Genomic DNA, 18,671 nt, shown 5'->3' with positions numbered 1-18,671 from the left:
AAAAAACGGCTGAGGGTGTGACTTGGTGTGAAGGCCCTGGGTTCAGTCCCCGGTACTGTAAAAAACCAAGCAAACAAACAAAACCACCACACTTGGTTGGGCAGTCAGGAGCAGTGTGGTAAGTTCCCTCTTCACCTGCAGGTTCTGAGACATGAGGACCTCAAAGTGACCAAGTGGAAGCCAGAGCTGCCGTTCCATGCTGTGCCTCCAGGTACATGCGGCCCTCCCTTGAAGCCGGACTGCTACGCTAGGAGAACACAAAGCACAAGGATGGAGGTGGCAACTCGGTATGGGTGACTGGTGTCGCAGCCTGTCTTCTACCTCCGCCCCTCGCCTGACTCCAGGACCTGCGGATCGTGGCTAGGAGAGCAGTGGTGCCACAGCCAGACAGTGATCCACAGCCTGTGGTCACCTTTGGGAAACCCACTGTGCCACAAGTTACGTATTTAGTCAACTAACTTGGAGGTCACATCCGCCTTGGGAGGAAATGGAACGGCAAGGTGTACCAAGGCCTGAGCATGCACACAGCAGTGCCGCACTTCTCAGTAAGTAAGACCTAAGAGGAAGCAAGTCAGCCTGGAAATCTGGAGCCAGGACTGCCAGCCCCATCAGCCCATCCTCACCTGCCTGACAGAGCAGCCACCAAACTGGGGACAGAGTCAAGCTTGCAGCATGACCCTGGCCACCACCGTGGTATAGACCAGTGCTTATTTTCCCATTAGGTCTTATATTTGGGGAAACACAGTGTTAACAGTTTCCACAAGGAATCCTGGACACCTTCATCAGGTCGCTTTATTTTCTATCTGCCTATCAAAACCTACTGAGTACTCCAATGTGTGGAGGCCTGGGGTAGCGCTAAGGAGATGGGTAGAAATAAGACGCGCTTTGCTTTCCCTGTGAGCTATTCACTTGGGATAAAATGTAAACATATCATGTTAATGCAAAGCGAAATGTAATGATAGCAGTGCAGTCAGAGTAGCATGGCGATTCTATATGCTCAGCTGAGCCAGGCTGGAAGCAAAAGGAAGACTTCTGTGGGAGGTGATATCTAAAACATGTTTTTCATAGCACTAGGGATTGAAGCGAAGGCACTCACACTGAGCCACAGCCCTGGCCCTTTATTATTATGAGGCAGAAGAATGATAAATAGGGGCTGGGGATTTAGCTCAGCGGCCTTGGAAGCAGGCAGTCGTGAGTTTGATCCCTGGTACCGATAAAAAAATGAAAAAGACAAAAAAAAAAAGAATGATAAATGGTCTGTTCAAGTCCAACCTGGGCAACTCAGCAAGGTTCTGTCTCAAACAATTTTTTAAAAATAGCTGAATACATAGCTCAGTGCTAAGTCCTTGAGTTCAACCCTCAGGACTGGAAAAATTATTGTGTAATGATAGGAGGGAAAGGCAAACTTTGTCAAGAGCTTTCAGTGCTTGTTCTTAGACTTCATTCTGTAAGAACTCTCAGAAGTCGGAGGCTCTAGGCAGAGGGATGCAGGCCCAGAGCTCCCCAGTGTCGTTGCTCCTCCCTTAGAGCTTCCTCTCCCTCATTCCTGTGCCAGTCCTGAGCTTGAAGGCCTTCTGGAAAGCTTAATGCACAGCCTCCATCCAGATTCAAGGGGAAGGGACAGACTGTACCTGCTCCCCACCACAAGGGAGGGGGAGTCCTGTATATCAGTTGGTTTTTAGCTGCCAAGGCACAGTCCCTGACAGCTGCAATTTAAAAGAGATGCACATTGCCCCACAGTTTCAGTCGGTCCAGTCCATGGCCAGCCACTCCAAGGCAGGAACATCATGGTGGAAGGACCTGGTGGAGACAGGCTGCTCATCTCATGGTGGCCAGGACAGAAAGAGCATGGAGCAGCTAGGGACAGGAATGCACCCTTCCAGGTCACACCCAGTGACCACCTCCCACCAGGCCCCGCTTCCTATAGCACAGTCAGCCCTGAACTCCTCCGTGATGGATCCACTGATGCACACAGCACCCTGTGAACCATCATATTCTAAACGCAAGAGATTTGGGGGGGACATCTTTATTTTCCCTTAATCTACCACTTCTAGTGCAACCCACAGCAAGAATAAAGACACCAAGACATATTTACAGTTCTGGGGAGCCAAGGGGTCCTAAGTCCAGCCAAGATAGTGATTCACCCTAACAAAGGCCTCGATTCACGGGTTACCCCAGATTTCATTAACTCATGAAGAAGGGAATGATTTGAAGATGACTGACTGTCAGAAAGGCGGGAGAAACATGAATGCAGTTAGCAGGACTAGGTAGAAGGCCTGAGATCACCTCTGCAATATGCAGGGAAAAGGATATACAGGAAGACCAATCTGCATAACACAGGTGGGGTAGCATCTGGGGGAGGTGCTTCAGCTCTGATGCACAATCCTTTTTGCCCTGGGAAGTCACAGCCTCTTATCTCTAGGCTCAAACCCAGCCCTGGAGTGGTGGCTTTTCATCCCATCCAGCTCAATCATGATTTTTGGGCATCACAAAAAAAAAGCGTAGGGAAACAGTGACTGTCACCTAGCTTCAAAGATTATACATCAGCACCTCAGCCAGCCCTATTTACATGGCAGAGAGCCAATTGAAGGGAAAAGGAAATGGCTTAGCCAGCTCTGTGCCTGTCTACATGGAGACAGGGCCAGGTGTAGCGAAAGTGGAGATAACTGCATTTTGTTCAAGGAGAGTCTTCCAGATGGTCCTCCACAAAAGCACATTATTAGTCTTGAGCTTCATGCAATCCTCGCGCTTGCTCCATATTTTACCTGTAGCTTTTTATTAGTGGAAACTCAATGATAAACTGGAGAACTTTGCCATCATTTTACTTCAAAAGTAGAAAAAAAAATCATGCAACTCAGCATGATTCTGTCTTGAAAATGAATAATTAAGTAAATAAATAGGGCTGGGGATTTAGCTCAATGGCATAAGCCATAAGCGCCTGCCTGGCAAGTGCAAGGTTGTGAATTCAATCCAAAAAAAAAAAAAAGTAAATAAATAGGGCTGGGGGTGTTGTTTTGGTGTAAAGACTCTGGGTTTAATCCCCAATTCAGAGAGAAGGGGAGGGAGAGAGAGAGAAAGGGAGAGATTACTCACAAATGATGACCAAACAATATCTCAAGTTGTAACGATGAAGAATTTTGTGTGATTTAAAACAAATGAACAGGGGCTGGGGATTTAGCTCATCGGCATAAGCGCCTTCCTTGCAAGCAGGCAGTCGTGAGTTTGATCCTTGGTACCAATAAAAAGGAAAAAGACAAAAAAAAACAAAAAACAAAAAACAACAAATGAACAGGGAAAATTACACTGTAAACTTCTAAAATTACTCTTTATAAGATGAAGCAAAGTTGGAGCAGATCATGTGTGTGTGATGTAAATGCAGATCTCTATTGAGTGTTAATGATTATATTACTATTTTATTTCAGTGGGAGAATTTTCTCTTTATCCTGCTTTATATTTGATTATTCTCTTTCCCTGCCTCAAAGGGGTAGTTTTCTTTATTTTCCTTATTTCATTCAATTTTTAAAAGCTATATTTCATTCTGTTCTTCCTATTCTTTCTCCTCTTTTAGGTTTTGTGAGACATGGTCTCACTGTTTTATTCATGCCTTAAACTCTGTGAAACTCTTATGTAAATCATGCTGGCCTTTAAATCATGGCAATCCTTCCGCCTCAGTCTCCCTAGTACTGGGGTTACGAGCATGTGTCACTATGTCCAGCTTTTTTCTTTTTTTTTTATTTTTTTATTTATTTTTTCTTTTTTTACTTTTTTTTTTGGTCTTTTTCGTTTTTATCGGTACCAAGGATCGAACTCACGACTGCCTGCTTGCAAAGCAGGCACTTATGCGCTGAGCTAAATCCCCAGCCCCAGCTTTTTTCTTTTTTAAATGAATATGTAATATTAATACACTGTTGTGTAACAGAATATAAACATCTTTAATGTCCCAATCCTCTTTCCAAGTCAAAAAAAAGATGGTCACACTGTTTGTGGACTTAACCCTCCCATATCCTTGTTTTGCTTTGTCATACTGGAGATTTACCTTTCCCAGTATCTTATTTTAAAGTTTTAATAGAAAGCACTCATGCACGGACACTGAGATCCAGTCCTTAATATTTTTGGATCCTTTGTCATATCTTTGTTTGTTTATCTGTCAACTCTTTCAAGGCTGTTTCAATTATATTTCAGATCATTTACCTTCGCTTTTTAAAACAAACTATTTTCATTTACAAATCAATAATTGAGAATTTACCAGTTCATATGGCTTTTTTCTAATACTGTAGTGAGGACTGAATCCAGGGCTACATCTTCAGCCCTTTTCTATTTTTATTGTTATTTTTTGAGACATGGTCTGGGCTAAGTTGCTAAATTCACTTGGCTGCCTTGGAATTTATGAACCTCCTGCCTGAGCCTCCTAGGCTGCTGAGATTAAAGGCATGTGCCACCAGCCCCATTGCAGCTCTCTGTGTGCTTTTACTGATTTATTTGCTCACCTTTTGCACTGGCTGCTGATGTTTATATTTGTGATTGCATGTACTTGGGTAAGTCCTCCCTGTTTGCTGTCACCTGGAATGTATGAGTGGGGACAGCAGAGGCAAAGCTCCGAAGCTCCATGTGACTAGGTAGCAAAGCAGAACCAGTGAGCTTTAAGGAAAGACTGGGATTTCTTCTCCCCTAAAACTGTGCCCAACTTTATATATCTACTTTGGTTGCTAAGAAATATTACAGAGTCTTACAGTATTTATGAAAGAATTGGCTGGGATTCTCCAGGCTTTTTAAAGCAAATAGTAGTTTCTGAATTGCTCTCAATATTACGATTAAAATATATACTGTTCACAAAGACCTTGGGCATTACTATCCAATCAAGTGCAAAATATGCCACTTCAAGCATGTGACATTTAAATGACTCAGTCCAATTTTATCATGCAAATATCATGCAGATTTAAAATGGAAGCAACTCTGCCTGACTGCACTAATCTCTTTGGTGTGGATAAGCAGAAGCACAAAGGGTTAAATGCATGGCTGTGGAGGGCTTTCAGCTTGGTGGGTCTGAGAGCTGATAGAAGCCAAAAGGCTGAGCTCATCTAAAAGGAATCAGCGGCTGAAAGCCCTGGGAGCAGCATCACTGTCTCTGGAGGAAAGTGACTGGGCCTTGTGTTAAGTAGTCACCTCTGATTCTGAGGTAGGAGTGTTGATGGCTATTGGCAAAGCTAAGGAGAATCTCATCTAAGTCCAGTGGAGGCATCCTTAGTGTTTGTAAGGAGGAGAGGAAAAGGGAGATGTTTCTCAGTGTTTCTTCTCATCAAAGGCTTATCAAACATGAATTACGACCCCTTAAAAGAACAACACAATCATGGTGTCAAACTGCCTGAAAGAGTTGTTGGCCCAGATGGAACACTGTAACCAGAAAAGGCTGCAGCTAAACTCCTCCCCCCCTCCCCCGCCCCCTATGGACTTGATTGTAACCCTATATCCCCATCCTTAAGAATCTGTGTGCCAATGAGATACCTGTGCATCTCTAATGGCCTTAGGGTGCTGCCCTAAGCTTAGGCTATTTAGATTCCCCCACACCACGTGTCCGAGAGAGTTCGCCAGAGAGAGAGAGACCGCCAGATTCCAGCAGCCGGCCAGCGCACCAGTCTCCACTCCCCATGTTCCCGGAGAGACCACCGGCCCCAGGTGCAGAGATGCTGCGCCCCGGGGCCGGCGGCGGGGGGGCTCCCTCCCCGCATTCCCGGAATAAAGCCACCACTGACCACTACTTTCACGGCCATCCACTCCACTCCATACCTCCCACGGACTTCTCCTCTCCTCCCCCTTCTCTCAGACCTAACACTGCCCACTCATTTTTTGCAGGCTAATTTCCTCCTTTCTTTCTTCTTCTTCTTTCTAGTGCTGAGGATTGAACTCAGGGATTCACATTGTGCCCAGTCGTTATTTTTAATTCGAGATAGGCTCTTGCTAGGTCGGTAAGTTGCCCAAGTTGGGCTTGAATTTGCGATCCTCCGGACTCAGCCTCCGAGAGGGTTGGGAATACAGACCAGAGACACTATTCCCTGGCTTCTGCTCTCTTTGGTAACAGCCACCTCCTCCTTGAAATGCTCTCCCCAGACCTACACTGGAGTCAAACCCCACCTGTGGGTTCAGCCCAGTGTTGCCTTTTCCAGGAAGTCCAGTGAATGTCAGGCTCTCACTGTCTTTTCTCTGCCCTAATCATTATTATTATTATTAAGCTCTGTGAGGCAAGGAATACAACTCAGCAAGGGGACTTCTACCATTTCCGGTGTTGTTGTTTTTTTTTTTTTTTTTTTTTTGGTACCAGGGATTGAACTCATGCTCGCCAGGCTGGTACTTATGCCACTGAGCTAAATCCCTGGTTTTACCATTTCAGTTTTAAAGAAAGGGCTGAGCCAGATGAGGTGCTGCAGGCGTGTGACGCCAGCCAGGCGTGCAGCTGAGGCAGGAGGATTGCAAGCTGAAGCCCAGTAGACAACTTAGAGGGATCCGGTCTTTAAAAAAAAAAAAGGTTGGGAATGCTCCTCAATGCGAAGATTCTGGGTGATTCAACCCCCAGTAAAACACACACACACACACACACACACACACTCCGCACACACAGCTGACTTGGATAAGAAGGTCTTGCTGACTTGAAGCGTATCCCCCAATTAACAAGGAGTGCACCAGGACAAGGGTCAGCGGTCGGAGCATCCCTTTCCTTCCGGGTCTGCTCGCTCACTCCTTCTCACGACCACAAAACACTAGCGGCCGCGTCCCGGGAAGCGTGTCCCGCACAGGCTGCCGTAGCGAGGCTCTTCAGCTGCGTCCGGGGAACATGGCGGCCCCCGAGTGTGGGCCTGCTTCGGGTCCCAGCAGCGACAAGGGCGAGGAGGAGACGATTCTCTATGACTTGTTGGTCAACACCGAGTGGCCTCCAGAGACAGAAGTGCAGGTGAAGCAGGCCCTAACGGTGGCGACCCGGTGGGCGCAGGCACTCAGTGAGCTGAACCCTTGCGGGAGCCACGTAGCCAACCTGGGGGCGGCTCGGGCGGTCGCCCTGGCAACGGCGCGGGCGTGGGTCGGACCGCGAGAGGCCTCTGCTGATCGGGACTCGGGTGTGGGGGCCACGCAGCCCCACTCGTGCCTCCTCGGGGGTCTTCGTCCTCCCGAAACCTGGACTCCCTGCCCTGCGCAGGCTGCCCCGGTTGCCCCCGGAGACTGTTCCGGGACTGCAGTACTCCCAGCAGTTGCCCTTCCGCCGCGGACCCCCTTCTAAGGGCCGTACAAATACCTTGTGTATTTCAATAAATAAGCATTCCGTGCAGGGCGTGGTGGCGTATGCCTGTCTTCCCAGCACTGGGGAGACTGAGGCAGAAAGATCGCTGCGAGTTCAAGGCCTGCCTTGGCTACATAGTTCGGGGCCAGCTTGAGCTATATAGTGAGACCTTGTGTCAAAAACAGAGGATTGAGGGGCTGGGGATTTAGCTCAGCGGCATAAGCGCCTGCCTTGTAAGCAGGCAGTCATGAGTTGGATCCCTGGTACCGATAAAAAGGAAAAAGACAAAACAAAAACAAAAAACAGAAGAGTGACAGAGAAGCATTTAGTGGTTGCGTGTGCGCGTTCATGTGTCCAGCCATCCATGTGTTCATTTCTGCATGTATCCACGTGTCCATCCATATGTCCATCCAGCCATGAATCCATCTTGACCATCTGTCTTATGTCTGTGTGTCCCAGATGCTCGACGAAGTACCGAGGATACGGAGATAACTGAGCTGCTCTGGTTCCTCCAGTCTAGAGGGGAGAACCTGCAGTAAAGTTTCCACCTAATCTAGCATAATCTTATGCTCACAGTGCTGGAGGAGCAAAGGGAAAGGAGCTTCTGACTGGTACTGGGAGCTCAGTAGGGGAGAAGTTATGGTGTTAGAAACCCAGCTGTCTCCAAGGCAGAGACTTTAGGTATAGGGTGAAGAGTATCAGTCAGACTTGTGTATATTCATCAGGCCTGAACATGGAAGTATTTAATATACCAATTTTGTAGTGGGGTTTCGTTAGTAGCATTGTTTGTGTGGGTATAGGATACTCAATGGACTTGTGTCAAGTCGTGGGTTAATGAGCCCTTGTAACTGGTCCTCCTGTGAGTAAAGCTTCTTAGAGGTCTCTGTCACTTTCCTGCATACACCTTGATGAGTGGGCTGAGGATTTAGGTCAGCTGCATAAGCGCCTGCCTTGCAAGTGCGTGGTCATGACTTCGATTCCCGGTACTGATAAAAAAAATAAAAAGAAATACTTTAATGAGCTGCAGCCAGCCTGGGCTTTGCCTGGGCTTTGCCTGGGCTTTTACAGCCTTTCACTTGGTGTTTTGGTGTAGAAACGGTTCTAGTGTGGTCTTGTGAGCTTTGTCCTGATGTGGGCCATGCTCAGTCTTGGTACTGAGTCCTCATTAAACTCGTTTCTATTTTGACCTATGAGTGGAACCCTTTACTCAATTCTCTTGAGTATTAGCAAGTGTTCCTTAGGGTTATAAAATGATCAAATGTGTGTTTTTTAATTGTAGCCTCGCGGTAACCGTAAACATGGTGCATCATTTATCATCACAAAAGCAATCAGAGATAAATCTATTTTTTGTTTTGTAAATGATATAGTTACCTGTTTCTTTATATTTCATTCGTAACTGTGTTGTTTTAGAACGTTTAGGGATTTTGAAATGTGTTCTTTGGACTTCTCAAGTGGAGCATAACAAAACAAAGTAGTGTAGGTGTTGTCTCAGTTTAATTTTGTATACACGTATATAAGCAGATGCATGTATGCATGCCTGTGGATTTTCATGCACACATATGTTTAAAGCAGGTTAGAGCCAGAGTACAGGAGTTTACCATTATGGGTGTTAGAAGAGCTAACATACTCAATTTTCATTATCACAAATGCTTTGAAGGTTTGAACGTTTAGACGATACACACAAATAATAAAAATTCATTACAGAAAATATAGAAAATAACTGAGTTTGAATTTTTTTTTCATTTTACAACCTAAAGACAATCTATTGTGCTTGAGACTCAGTGTGTAGACACACATGTATTCTAAACCAAATCATAAGAAGCACCATTACTATTATCTTGTGTTTCTTAAGATGGAAACTAGGCTTGCTAGGCAAATGCTCTGTTGCTGAGATATTTTAGGTATTGCTATTATTTTTTATGTCTTTGCAATAAAGCGTAAATTGGTATTTTGGTTTAATTTTGATACAAATAATTTAGCTCTAAGAGTAATTACTGTGGTTTTTCACCCATGGCTTCATGATAGCTTTTTGGGTTAAATTTGACATCTCTAACCATTGTTACATTTTTGTAGTTAGGAAATACTTCAGAGTTCTAACACATAAGCTTAGAGATGATGTAAACAAATATGTGACCTCGTAACCATTCGAGTGTATACATTAGATTATTCTGATTTTAGGAGTTGCCTTCTCAATGTTTGGTTTCATAATGACTCAGCCTGTAGTGTATTTAAATTTTTCCTCTGTGTAACTAATTTGAAAATGATTCTTAAAGGACAAATGATTTATATTTGGTTTTATTTTTCTTTTTATTACAGATTATTTATTATTTTTGCGCCAATACCTCTGGTACAGGTGAGACAGTGGTTTTTCATAGACGCTGAAAATCAGACACAGATGTTATTTATAATTTATAATTACGTTCTCGTGAATGAACCCCAGGTTGTGATGGGTTTCTCAAGTGGAGCGTAATGATACTCATCTGAGCCCATTTCTAAGTAGAGATTTTTTTTGTCTTTTTCTTTTTTACTGGTAGCAGGGATTGAACTCACGACCACACACTTGCAAGACAGTACTTATGCCGCTGAGCTAAATCCCCAGCCCCCTAAGTAGAGATTTTAAATGTTTTGACGTGAGCTGAGGTCTTCTCCATGGATTGGTAGCTTCTGCCTCCTTCCTCCTGGTTAGAAATGTTACATGATGACCCTGCTGCTCTGGATAAGTGGGGACCTCATCTTGGGCCCATGTAGCAGGCCGGTGATGTCCCTGGCTTTTCAGAAGCATTTTTGTCTTTACTTTTCCATCAGCTCTTTGCTGCTTAGTGTTCAGTGGCCATGCAGTGGTGAGGTTTCTTTGGGTTTCATTCTTGTGTGCTTTTGAATTCTTGAGTGGTAAGTATCTTTTCAGGCAGGGTGGTGGTTTTCAGCCTTAAAATTAGACATGTGGGGATTGCTTTGTAGACCTAGGTACTGCAGATTGCTTTTTCCCAGCCTGAAAAGCCCCCAAGGATGGGTAGCTCTGTGAACGGGACCTCAGCTTGTGTCTGTGCCTGCCATGGTTGTGTCTGCCTGTGCCTGTCCCTGTCCCTGCATGTACTCTGGGCCTTTTCAGCCTGCTTTGGGGATCTGATGTTACAGGTGGAGAAGAAGATTGAGGAGAATCAAGGGAGGGGAGCCTGGAGCCTTTCTCACTGTGGAGGGGGGGTGACTAGAGGATATGTCACCTGCGCTGCTCTCGATGGCCACCTTGTCCTCTCTGAAAGCCCACAGGTCAGGCCTCATAGGTGACTCTTTATCTCTCTCTTGAGAAACCTTTCTCTTTGAATTGGTCATCCTTGAATGACTAATTCAATGAAATTGAATTCTTCTTGATTGTTATTTTGAAATAAAGTTATGCTAAGTTGCCCAAGTTGGACTTGAACTTGTGATCCTCCTGCCTCAGCCTTTCAGGTAGCTAGGATTATAGATGTGAGCTGTGCCCTAGTAGTCCTTTTCCCAGAAAGACTGTATTTTCTAGAAATAGAGAACTGTCCATGGTAAAATTTCAGATATTAGTAACTTTTGATTTTCGGTGTGCTAATATTCAAATTTTTTATTCTAAGGGGGAAAAAAATAGGTATCCCTCCCTGTATGCACATGGCAGTATTTACAATATTTACTTACTTGTTTGTGGCGTTCTTGATTAGATTAAAGCAAGCTAATGTGTTGTGGTTGGTTTCAGCCCTGCTCCTTTTTTACTCCCTGATGGCCTGGTTCGCTTGGTGAATAGACAGATAAGCTGGCATTTGGTCCTTGCAAGGTAAGGTGGTGTGAAATTCACATAATGTGCTTCTATTTGAATTGGCTGTTAGTTTTTATTATGGGTGTTCATTTTGGGCCCCTTAAGACTTTCCTGCTCAGCTTTTATCTGCATACATTCTTTGTTGCTTGTATTGGCTAGAGGATCAGTATTGATCAGTGACAATAGGATGATAGGATCAGTATTGTCTAGAGATGTTCAGTCAAGCTATATTGAGTCATTTTTATGCTTTTTACGTACCTAGATGCCTACATTCCAATTTATTAAATTGGAATGTAGATGCCTATATGCATCTAATTATAAGGTTGAAAGATAATTACCGACCAGGAAGAGGCAGAGAGGAATGTGACTCCATTCTGCAGAGTCCATTGTGTCGACCCCTAATAGCAGTTTCACCACTGAAAGCCAAGGGTGAGAGATGACAGTTTTCTTAGGCAACATGGTTTTCATCCTATGATTGATAAACAAAACAGTTTCATCTGCCATGTCTTGCCTCAGAGAAAAACTCCAGAGATGCTCTTTGTAAGAAATGTTGGTAACTAAACATGTAAATATAAAACCAGCCGTATGTCAACATAGTAATGTCAAGCAATAACATGTGGAGAAATGTTCAATCCTTTAAAAAAAAGATGGGCAATTAGAGCTAAAAAGTGTAAAAGTTATTGTAACTTTGAAAAAGAATTTGCTCTGTATTGAAGGTATCAAATGAGTAGCTGTTGACTTGGGTTTTACAGTGCAGATATTCATAATGAGTTTTCCATTCTTCTTCCCTGGGAAAGCAACGGGAAGCTGCTGGCTGCTGTTCAGGACCAGTGTGTGGAGATCAGGTAATGGTTAATGCTGCTGCTCTCGAAGGCTTGCTTTCTTTTTTTTTGTCTTTTTCCTTTTTATCGGTAATGGGGATTGAACTCACGACTGCCTGCTTGCAAGGCAGGTGCTTATGCCACTGAGCTGAATCCCCAGCCTCTCTAAGGCTTTCTTTGAGAGAACCTTTACCTGGTTTTAATTTTTCAAATGATTGAACTGCTAAGTCGCTTACTTTTGTGTGGTGTCAGACACTGGCTGGTGGATAGTGCTTTTTTGAGGAGCTCCTCATGTTTCTACTTCCCCAGATCTCTGCAGTCTCCACTTTTTCAGTGAATAAGGCTCTTTTGAGTTCCAGAAGTCGTTCCTGTTTGGCCAGTTACTAAGAGAGCTAAACAGATGCTCAGGAAGGTACAGAAAAGAGCGGGACAGCTTTTGCTCTGTCGGCCAAGGCTGCAGGTCAGGCTAGGGTGGCTGAGGATGATGGTTACATTAGCCACAGTAATGGTGCTGTTGGCCCAGAGCACCCAGTGCTGTCCCGTGCTCCTTAAGATTGTGAATCTGGGGTCTTTGCTTTTTCTTTTTGGTGGTGTTGAGGATTGAACCCAGGGCCTTTGTATGGGGCTCCCCAGCCTCTTTTATTTATTTATTTTTGTGTAATTTTAAGGCAGACCTTGCCGGGTTTCCCAGGGTGAGCTCAAACTTACACTCTTTCAGCCTCAGCCTCCCAGAGGGCTGGGATCGTGGGCCTGCACCATCACCCCTGGCTGCTGCTGCGCCTTGTTGGCTCATGGTAGTTACCAGTGTGAAACCATTGTCTTTATTTTGCGTATATTTTTCAGGTCTGCAAAAGATGATTTTACGTCTATTATTGGGAAATGTCAAGGTAAGGGTTTCTAAAATATTTCAAAAAAGAAAATTTTATATCTCCAATGCTTTGCAGTATTTATTAAATTGGAATAAATATTAAAGAAATATATATATTAAGGATTATTATGACTATTAAAAGTTTTAAAATTTGTGACTGCCTTTTCTTAATTCCTTGAATATTTTGCATTTTGGGTGGGTTTGAAATTTAAACTATTTTAAAAATATATAAGCCAGTTTGGGGAGAAAATATTTGTAAGTATCCATATTCTTTTACTTTGAATTCTTATTTAGTTATAAGTCAAAGTTGGTCAGATACAGTCTAATAAAAACATCTGGGGTTGACACTTTTTTGATATATTTAGCAAAAATTTATTGAGTATAATATGAAATGTAATAAAAATACGGTGAATACTTACAATAAAAGGTACATTATAATTAATCTCCATGAAAATGCTTCCTTGTGCTTTGAAGGTACTTATTGAATTATCTTTGCCACTTCCTGCCGCAGCTGTGGAGTCGTCTTTCATGAGGGTCTTTTGCTTTGCTATTCTGGCTGCCTGGCTGCCTTGACGTCCTGAAAGAATTAAAAATGTTAAAAAAGGAGCTAGGTATGGTGGTGCATAGCTATAAGTCCAGCACTTGGGAGCTGAGTCAGGAGAACTGTTGCAAGTTTGAGACCAGCTTGGGCTATAAAATGAGCTCAAGGCTATCCTGAGCAGCATAGTGAGACCCTGTCTTAGACAAAAACAAAAGAAAACAACTCCCACACCAAACTCCAAAATGTTTCCATTTCCTGGTCATTGTGACTTTGGGGGAGAGCCCGGAGTTGTACTGCACCAGATCTGGTGACTGAGGTGGCTGAGGACACAGCATTGTGTTTTTACAAGGCGGCCTTTCCTCTGGATGGCATTTGGCAGCAGCACTCATCTATTTTTGATCACACCTGGAAAGACCCTCAGGAAGGAGGATTCTGGAGCTGGTACAGAAAGCAACCAGGATGATAGGACTAGTGTGTGTGAGCCGACGGGAGGATACTGAGGGAGATAATAGCAGTGTATCTTTCACTGTACATTTTTGAAATTTTTATTTAGTGCTTGCTGTATTTCTTCTCTGTAGTTTTTGATCTTGCTTTTTGTGAGCATGAGCTACCCTGCTGGGTGCTTGTGCTGTGACTGTGAGCAGAAGGCGTGGTCTTCTGTGAGAATGTGGAAGACGGGGCTAGGGGGTGAGACTCAGCCCCTGGGGCTGCACATGCTGCCATGATCTCCTCCCTCAGCTCTGCTCATCCTTTGATGGCTGCCTTGGGGTTATGAGTCTGTCTGTGGTTTGATCCACAGTACACGTAGGTCTTCGTGATCTGCTCACTGTCTGAGAGCCCTGTCTCTGGGTCCAGGAACCTGCATGGGGACATGTTAGCTCCAAACCACAGCAGAAATGGGAGGACACGATGAGGAGGGTTGTGTTTGGTGAACAGCTCTGTTGCCTTTGTCTCCTATGCACGCCTGCAGTTCCTGTGTCCATAGAGCCAGAGTGGTGCTCTGGGAGTCACTGTGAGGATGACACAGTATGCTGGCATGGTATGGAGTGCTTCGCATGTGTCTTCTCATTTAACTAAAAGGAAAGAGCCTGAATGTTTTATCTAGAGCAATAATAAACATTTGACCGTGAAAGAGAACAAGGTGGAGGAACCAGGAATGGTGGAAGCCACGCAGGGTGGGGGAGCTGCCCAGGCACTGGTGCAGCAGGCCTTGGTGGTGTGGGCCAGCTTCCTTCCCAGGTCCCTCTCAGCCATGTAGGTGTGTGGGGGAGCCAGATGGCCCTGGGAGTGTGTGCGACGCTGCTGAACTGCACAGCCCCCGTCTCAGCCCCGAAGCTGAGTACTTACCCGGTTCCTCCTTCTTCGAGGTTTTTGCTTCTCTAGCAGCTCTAGGAAGACTTTTGAAAAGCGCTGTTGGTGATCATCTTGTAAAAGCTACGCTGTTCGTTCTTTTCCAGAACTACATCGTAGGTGGCTGGAAAACCCAGGGATACAGGCTTTGTTTCTGGTGGTAACTGAAATCTTAGCTCTTGATGAAAAGGCATGCTCTTGGGGACACGGGCTGAGGATGGTGGACGCGCTGTTGATAACCGCAAGTCTCCGTGAAAATGAGGCCCCCAGAGGAGTTTATTTCCTAAATCCACTCTTCCCGTCAATACGAGATGAGGTGGGGAATGGGGACAGTGGAAATGTGTTTGCGGAGTTTAGTCAGCACAGGGCAAAGTTGTTCTCTTGCTGGGTTTTTTTTTTTTGGTCTTTTTCCTTTTTATCGGTACCAGGGATCGAACTCACGACTGCCTGCTTGCAAGGCAGGTGCTTATGCCACTGAGCTAAATCCCCAGCCCCTTTTCTTGCTGGTTTTTATGTAGCATCTATGTATACATCAGTGTCTTTACTCTCGTTATCATTTTGTGTGTTTACTTCCGAATTTGATTTTTCTTTTTAACAGTCTAAAGACAGGGAACTGATTTTCTTTTCATTTTCTCCTATTGAAAAAACAAAAGCAAAAACAAAAAAGCTTTGTTGCCGGGTGTGGTGGCACAGGCCTGTAATTCCAGTGCTCAGGAGGCCGAGGCAGGAGAATTGCTGAGAGTTCCAGGCCACAAAAAGATCCAGGCCAGCCAACACTACTTAGTAAGACCTTGTCTCAGAAAAGCAAAAGCAAAAACAGCAGAACAACAAAATGTTAACTGAGTGTTTGCAGCATCTTGTTTGGATTTAATATAGAGGACCTTTCTTGGACTTTTTTTGTAACAGGATTCGAACTCAGGACCGCACACTTTCTGGACAGGGGCTTATGCTGCTGAGCTAAATCCCCAGACCCTCTTCTTGGACTTTTTAAATATACTTCCGTTGTTTTGTTTTTTGAGATATGGTCTCGGTGTGTAGTTCCGGTGGACCTTGAACACTCAGCGATCCTCCTGCCTCAGCTGTCTGATGCTGCAATCACAGTCATGCACTACCATGCCTGGTGCTTTTTGAAATATACTTTTTGCCTAATCATAGTCAAAATGCAGAAATTTCTATATCAGGTATTTTTGCTTATATACAGAATATATGGCACAGAGGCAGATGGAGTGTGAATAATTCCCAGCCCCTTGTTAGGTGTGTGTGTGGGGGAGACTTCTATTAGACGTCTTGGGGACGGCAGGCCTGTTCTATTACTGTGCCCTGTTGGCAGAGATGTTCCAGAGACAGAAGCCTCCTGTGTCAGGGTTGTGACACGTGCTCTGCTTCCCATCTGGAGTGGCGGTATCTAGGCAGACCTTGCTTCTGAGGGTGTCCAGAGTCCTCTAGGCCTGATAGTTATGAAACAGCGATGTGCTGTGACAGATGCACCTAGAGGTGTGTCGATGGCCTGGGGGTCACACAGAAGAGAGAAGTTGGCTCTGAAAATGTGGAGGGAGTAGTAGTGACCGTCACAGAGGGCTAGCAGGAGGAAGAGGCCAGAGGGAGCCATTTGGGGCAGAGGCTGCTGTGTGGAAGGCACATAGGTGTCCAGCGCGCAGCTGGGGACATCCCCGGGGTGGGCTGCAGGGCATGCACTAAGGGGCCTCTGCACCGTTTTCCACATGCCTGGGCTGAATGTGTTCCCTGCAGTGGCGTGCATGGCCCTTCTCACCAGCACTCCTTATGTGTTGTGCCTTTTAGGGGTTCGTCATTCTTATCCATTTTTGGGAAGCCAGTCCTCACTGGGCTTTGAATGAGGGCTCCCGGGTGACCGCTGATGTTAAGTATTTCCTCACCTCCCTGTCGGCCAGTTGTGCGCCTTCTTTGAGAAACATGGGTTTAGATCTGTTTCCTGTTTTAAAACTGAACTGTTAAAAAAAAAAAACAAAAACAAAAAAACTGAACTGTTTTCTTGTTGCAAATTTTGATTTCCTTGTATATATATTCTAGGAATTGACCCTTTTTCAGGTGGTCATTTTATTTAAATACTTTCATTGTTTTTTAATTTTAAAGAGATTAAGACAAAAGAGGACATAACAAAGCAGATCAGAACAGAACAATGTAAGCAACACAGTTCTTCACCATAAGACAACCCGTAATTAACAGTAACTACCATAATGTCTCTTTCTTTGAAATAGTTGAGCATAACTTCATATACAATAGTATCAAACATAACAAAATAGTATAAGTCATTCAAGAGAATGAAAGTATTACAGGGCATTCAGAACCAGATAACAGAGAACCAACAATGGCTGCTATATTTTCTCATTTTCCATAGAAAATTTGTTTATACTATCACACATAATAAAATCCAATAAGGTGCAGTATGATAGAACCAGAAGGACAAAAGTATGGTAGGACTTCAGAGTAAGGTATTAAATCAGCACTATTATAAGTCTTATATAAGTTTTATATAGTCTTGTTTTCTTCAGAGTAGCTGTTTTCATATTATCACATATAATAAAATAAAACAATCCAGGATAAAACCATTCCAACTAATGAATGCAAACATTATAAGGCTTCAAAGCAATGAACGGGGAATGATTACTATAAACTCTTATGTACTCTTACCATTTCTTACTCTAGGGAGACTTTACGGTATTTATACATGTGAGTTTGATTTATTTTGCTTATGAGTATAGTCTCAACTTGCATCCATTTATTTATAAATATGTCAATGTGATCATTCTTCTTTTTTTTTTTTTTGTCTTTTTCCTTTTTATCAGTACCAGGAATCAAAATGTGATCATTCTTTATAGCTGAGTAGTACTCTATTGTATAAAAACACCACAACTTTTTTATCCATTCCTCAGTTGATGGACACTTAGGTTGTTTCCAAGATCTAGCTATTACAGACTGTGCTGTTATAAACATGGGTGCACATGTATCACTGTGGTATGATGTTTTTAATTCTTCTGGGAATATGCCTAGAAGTGGAATAGCTGGGTTGAATGGGACTTCCAATCCCAGCTTTTTAAGGAATCTCCAGACTGACCTCCACAGTGGCTGCACCAGTCTACACTCCCACCAACAGTGCAAGAGAGTTCCTTTTTTCCATGGCCTCTCCAGCATTTGTTGTTGGTAGTTTTCTTGATCCTGGCCGTCCTTTCTGGAGTGAGATGGAATCTCAGGGTTGTTTTAATTTGCATTTCTCTCATGATCAATGATGATGAACATTTTTTCATGTATTTATTTGCCATTTGTATTTCTTCATCTGAGAAATGTATATTTATTGCAGATGCTGCCCATTTTTGGATTGAGTCTTTGAATTTTGGGGGTCTGATTTTTAAAAATTCTTTATATGTTTTAGAAGTCCTTTGTCTGAGGGACAGTCCACTAAGATATTTTCCCCAGTTTGTGGGTTTTCTTTTCACTATGCTAGAGATTTCTTGTGACATGCAGAAATTTTTTAATAAGATGTGATCCCAGTTATTGATTCTGAGAAGTATTTCCCATGTAGTTTGATTCCTGTTCATGAATTCTCTACCTACCCCTATGTCTTCAAGATTTTTACCTACTTTGTCTTCCAACAGATTTAGTGTTTCTGTTTTAATATTCAGATCTTTGATCCATTTAGATTTTAGGTTAGTACATGGTGATAGGCATGGGTCTAGTTTTAGTTTTTGGCATATGGAGAGCCAGTTTTCCCAGCACCATTTATTAAAGAGGCTGTCGTTCTTCCAGTGAGTATGTTTGGCCCCTTTATCAAAGATAAGGTGGTTGAGTGTGTTTGTAGTTGTATCTTCTAATCTATTCCATTGATCTTCAGATCTGTTTTGATTCCAGTACCATGTTGATTTTATTACAGTAGCTTTGTAGTATAACTTCAAGTCAGGGATTGTGATGCCTCCTGCCTTGCCTTTGCTGCTTAGACCAACTGACTTTGCTATTCTAGGTCTCTTCTGGTTGTAAATACTTTGGGTCATGCTCTAGTCATGGTGTAGGTT

General features: G+C 43.8%; 1 pseudogene; it reads left to right on the top strand.

The window, feature by feature from the left end:
- Positions 1–6,736: 6,736 nt before the first annotated feature.
- Positions 6,737–18,671, top strand: part of LOC100719074 (NBAS subunit of NRZ tethering complex-like) — a 228,700-nt pseudogene continuing 216,765 nt past the window's right edge.

This window comes from Cavia porcellus, unplaced genomic scaffold (assembly GCF_034190915.1).
Source record: "Cavia porcellus strain 051 isolate PalLab524CR breed Dunkin Hartley unplaced genomic scaffold, mCavPor4.1 scaffold_8, whole genome shotgun sequence".
NCBI lineage: Eukaryota > Metazoa > Chordata > Mammalia > Rodentia > Caviidae > Cavia > Cavia porcellus.
Note: the sequence above shows the minus strand (reverse complement) of the source record. Positions and strands in the feature narration are given on the sequence as shown.